This window comes from Myotis brandtii, unplaced genomic scaffold (genome assembly GCF_000412655.1).
Source record: "Myotis brandtii unplaced genomic scaffold, ASM41265v1 scaffold59, whole genome shotgun sequence".
NCBI classification, from domain to species: Eukaryota; Metazoa; Chordata; class Mammalia; order Chiroptera; family Vespertilionidae; genus Myotis; species Myotis brandtii.
In genome coordinates this window covers 2879693-2885295 of record NW_005370223.1, presented here as the reverse complement: position 1 = coordinate 2885295, position 5603 = coordinate 2879693, and positions in this window count along the sequence as shown.

Here is a 5603-nt window from a genome sequence, read left to right as displayed (position 1 = left end):
CAGGTGGGATATTTCAGCTGCAGAGGTATCCCTTGAAGAGTGAGAAGTCCCAGCCCCTCAACTTAGGGTTCCAGTGTTGGAAAGAGAAATCGCCATAACTTCTGGCTGTGAAAACCAGTGGGGCTTGTGCTTGAGTGAGACAAGGGTTGCTGGAGTCCCAGGCAGTTCCTCTTAAAGGGTGCAGTAACAGACTTATTTGGACTCACTCGCTCTGAGCTCCAGCACTGGGGCAGCAACTCAAAAGGCACCAGGGTCATATGGGAAGGAGCTGAAGTGTCTGGCATCAGGGCAAGAGCTGGAGGGACAGCTTTCTCCCAGACAGAAGTGCTGGCAGAGGCCATTGCTCCCTTGCTGAGCCCTCCCTCCACAGAGCCAGCAGGCAGGCACCATATCTGAGTCTCCATCAACCTGGATATCCCTGTTCATCCAACCCTGGTGATTACCTGAGACCCACTCTACCCAACTCATAGGCGCACCCAGTTTCCAGTGGCTTTTCCATATGAATGGCCTGTCACAGCTCCTACTTCAGACTTCCCTAAAATCTATCAAACAAGCAGCATCTGGCCTCAACGTGCTGCATGCTGTGTATCCCTCACTAAGTGGCCTTGACCTGGCACTAGTGGCAGCCGACCTTTGTTCACAGCTTGGCCTCACCTGGGCACCTCCAAGCCCAGCACAAGTAGCAGCCATCAGTGGGGACTTCTGTACTAGTGTCGGATCTTGTGATGTTCTTGTAGAGGAAAGGCAAACATGCTTTATCACATAGTTTTTCAGGGGTTATTTACAGCTGCAGAGGCCAGGAAGTGGTGGACACATCACTCTATTTCAGTGTGTTAGCTGGTCAGCATTTTCCCCCCATAGAACCAAGGCCTCAGGACTCCACCGCATCTCAGGTCTGGCCATTGATTGCTCTAAGGATACAGTGATCTACTAGGAACGGAAAAGGAGAGTTCTGAGAGAGAGGCACATTTAGTGATTTAATTCTTCATTCAGAGCCCTACTGAATTAAGCTCACATAAAAGGAACCTGATCACAAGAATCATAAGAGCTAAGTATGCAGGTTCCTTTTGATTTCAAATTGAAGCAGAGCATTAGCAAGCCTCTCATCTGAGCCATCCTTTAATCTCTTCCCAGATCAATCCTTTTTTATTACCAAGTTGCTGGTTTCTGCCTGTCACCTTCACAACTTTCCTCTAGAAGCCAAGGGGGCCCCCTCTATGTAATAAACACACTCCTGCTGAGCGTTGGTGGGGTTTCCTGGAGTGACCCTCCCTTTGTGTCCTTGCACGGTTTATAGAAACGATTTTTCCCCAGTGGGTGCTTCTGTGAGAAGTGATTTCTGTGATGCTTCAACCCTGCTGAGTTGTTCCTAGAGAATTTGTCCCAATTGCCCCAGGTAACCCTATAGGTGGCTTAAATTTCTCTCATGTTTATTCTTATTCTAAATGTAACCATTTTGGGGTTCCTTCTATTTGCCAGATAAGTGCCAGGTGCTGGGGACAGAACACAGATACAGACCATACGTGTCTAATCTCCTGGGTAATACAGACAAGAAAAGCGACAGGAACCATGAGTGCAAGGTGTGTCTTGATTGGGACACTGGATAGGCTATGGTAGAACATAAATCAAATACCCTACTCAAAAGGATGTTATTGGCTTTTTTTTTTTTTTGCAACACATTACTTATGTAATTTTAATTTTTTTAATTGATTTTTAGAGAGGGATAGATGGAAACATAGATGAGAAACACCATCAACTGGCTGCCTCCTGCATGCCCCCTCCTGGGGAACTGAACCGTGATGTCTTGGTTCCTAGGTCGTTGCTCAACCACTGAGCCACACTGGCCCGGCTACTGATGTAGTAATTTTTTAAAAAGCCCACAGGTTTACAATTTTCCTGATGCCCAAGTTATGTCTGGATTCTCTATTAAGAAGTTGGCTCTCAGGGACACGTGGTGCTGAGATCACAGGACAGAGCCTACAGCCGCCAGGGAAAGGCGTGCTCCAGTCTGCTTGGTAGGTGTGAAAACAGACACTGGGATACAGCAGGGGCGGTGGAGGGAAGGAAGTTGAGTCTTGAGGCCCCCACTAGTCCTCCAAGACAGTGCAAACAAATCATGTTCTACTCACGAGCCTGAGTTATGTTTGAAAATTCAATATGTATGTTCTTCTCAAAAAAGATAAATCAGTGCAGTTTAACCCTTTGAGTGCCAACCAATATCCTAGGAACTATGCTAAAATTGCCAAGGCATTTTGAGTTAAGGTTTTAAAATTTTTTTTCCCCACATAAAGAGTGAACTACTAGCATCTAATAGCGACACTGCAGGAGGAGCGTGAAAGCGCTCCCGGCACTTTTGGCGAAAGACAGGAGGAGCGCAATTGCGCTCCCCGGCACTCTAGGGGTTAAAATGTCAGCTAAGTTCCTCAGAAGGAAACTGTTCACTTGAAACAATGAACCCCCTAAAAGGCCCATCTCGGTTGATCTTTCTTCCTGCCTGAATAAACTCTTTGTAAGCATTAAAAGCTGATGCTTGCAGAGCATTTTCTAGTCTGATTAAATAGGACATTGATAGCTTTACTTGGGTAGGTAATGCAAACCCCAAGTTTACAAAGCTCACACCGCTTCGCACGACTTCCTTCCCTTCTCGGGAGAGATCATTCTTATCAGTAGAAGTCAACCGCTGTTAGTAAGAAGTGAGAGGTTATGTACAGAATCCTAAAATTATAGATATCTCCAAAGGATGAAACACCCACTTAGAGGGAGGACTCCATTAGCGTTTCAACCCTGGCTCTGCCAATCACTGGCATGACTTGGGACCAACAAGTTAATTTTCCTTGGCCTCAATATCCACATCCGTAAGATAATTTAAAACATGTAAAATGCTCACCAGCATGGCTGGCACATGGAGAGGGCTCAGTAAATGGCAAATGTCATTCTACCCCGACAGAGGCAGAGGCCACAGGGCTTGGGACTGGGTTGATCTGAGGAGAGACAGAGGGACAAGAATAAAGAAGGCCTATGGCCTCAGGCCGAGATGCCTGGAATGAGGGAGAAGCCACCAACAGCTACACAAGTCCACAGAAGCAGATGCAGGGGAAATTGAGGCCAAGTTTCCATTTTGGGCACAATATGAAATGTCAATAGATTGAGATAGGAAAGACTGGGATCACTGACAAAAACAGGGCCAGAGCTGCCAGTACTGTAGAAAAGATCCATGTAATAAAAAGGCTTAAAGCTAAGAGACATCCCATGAAAGTAAAATGGTGACAAAGAGTCATTAACACGGCATTCCTTTAGGGAAAATGAATTCTGGGTGGAAAATGACATCACACAAATGCCACTGGGTCAGGGAGCCGTCCCCACCGTGCAGGACACAGGGTCCTTTGTACGGCTGCTGGTCACAGAGGGCAGACCCATTGTCCCTTTTTCTCCCCGGAGCCAAGATGGGGTCTCCTCAGGCAGGGAGGCCACGTTGGAAACCCTATTGACTCTGAAAATCCAGGTGCACTGAATGACTCTAGGATCCCAGGAATGCAGGACCTGCCACTCTTCAAGTGACTTTTCAAGTTTGAGCAAGCATAACGGGAGCTGAGACGACACAGCACCAGGCCTGTGACCAGCAAGTAGCAGACAAGATGATGACACAGTCAATCCCAGCCTCTTGGGAAATTTGGCTCAAGCCCACACAACTCCCTCCAACTCTTTGTTCTATTGCAACATTATACCCGACATACAGTAAGGATTATATGTATGTTAGTTGTCATTTTATTTGCCGAGTTTAAGAGGTTCCCATCTTGGTAAGTTTACTTAAGTGAAAAACTGTGTTTGTACAGTTAATGACTTTTTTTTTTAAAGTGCGAGTTTTAGATGGGATAAAACAAACAAAACTTGATTCCATGGTGTTAAGCCAAACTCTTCATTCTGCTTGCTAATTAGGACCACGTCGATGGGTGTATAGTGCTGAGACTTTTGCTCTGATGTAACTTCTGGGTTGGCCAGCCAGCTTCTCTCTGTTCTCTTCGTACCATAGTCCGAGGCATGCGTGGGCTTCTGGACAGAAAGTCGCAGCTCTGGCTGGCTTCCGCACACCAGTCATCTGGCTGAGAACTTGGCCAGTGGACAGAAACACTTCCAGTGAATTCCATGGGCGTGGAGACATCCTCGCAATGCCTTTTTCCTTCCCTTTTAGAAGGTGCATCTGAGCTGCCAAACGCTCATTTCACACAGCCAAGGGCACGACTCTGGGTGCCCGTTAGGTCTGAAGGTGGGCAGCACTTCTGCCCGAGTTCTTCCCAGACCTTGGCCAAGGTCCTGCCTTCCACCCTCCAGAACATCAGATGCCTACGTGACCTGCAGAAACATTGTCTCATGGTGTTTAAGTCCGTTTCCAGGGCAGCTGCAAAAACGAACACATCATTCTTCAAAAGTGGAAATAATGTCTTTATCAATCTCATTCGTTTCCCTCTACCACAGAAGCTCCGTTTGCACAGCAGGATTATTGTCTTGAAGGCTGACTATTTCAAATACAGTGCATCCCTCTATGGAGAAAACAACTTTACTGGTTACAAGTCTATAAAGAAGGTTTACTGAAATCATTAATACAATGTATTAGCGGCCTGAGGGTGGAGAGGAAAAGACAAATGAGACGAGGTGTGGCTTGGTTAAGCAGTCCAACTAAACAAGTGTTTAGGGCCAGAACAGAGTAAAAAGAGAGAGTGCAGAAAGGAAGGGGAAAGTCTTAGATTTTCAGGGGGTGGTGGGCAGGGACAAGAACATCAGATTGGGGGGCGGGGAGATCCTGCACACGTCTATGCAGGCAGGTGCAAAAGGTGGTGGTGGGAGTGGGGGTCTATCGGCCTTCAGACTCGCCCAGGACCCGGCACTCTGGAAGTCTGGCTGGTTTGTTCAACAGCAGCTCGGTCTCTCAGGTGGACAGTCCACAGCCTAAGCGAAAGGAGCACATTTTCCTCTTCCCTCTGCCCCAGCAAATGCACTTACTTATGGCTTTCTCTCTGGCAAGGGCTGATGGCTAGTGGACCCATTTGCACACCTCGTGGGGCTGAGCGGAATGTCCATGACCTTAAAATAAGGAATTGGCCGAAACCGGTTTGGCTCAGTGGATAGAGCGTCGGCCTGTGGACTGAAAGGTCCCAGGTTCGATTCCGGTCAAGGGCATGTACCTGGGTTGCGGGCACATCCCCAGTAGGAGATGTGCAGGAGGCAGCTGGTCGATGTTTCTCTCTCATCGATGTTTCTAACTCTCTATCTCTCTCCCTTCCTCTCTGTAAAAAATCAATAAAATATATAAAAAAAAAAAAATAAGGAATTGGCGGGGCGGGGTGGGGGGAGGGGGGGCGAAGGTGGGGGATGGAGAAGGGGCCAAGATGGAAAAAACCGAGGATGCCTGTCTCATCAGGAAAGTGACCAGAGGTATAGAGGGATGAGAACAATTGGGGCAATAAGTATTCTTGTTTCTCTATAGACAACAGGAGAAAGAAGCTAGATATTAAAGTGGGATGTTGCCGAGAACCAATTCCAGCATGTCATAATTTCAAGAGTTTCATCAAAAGGTTGATGAGACTTGGGGACTCAACAGGGTTGAG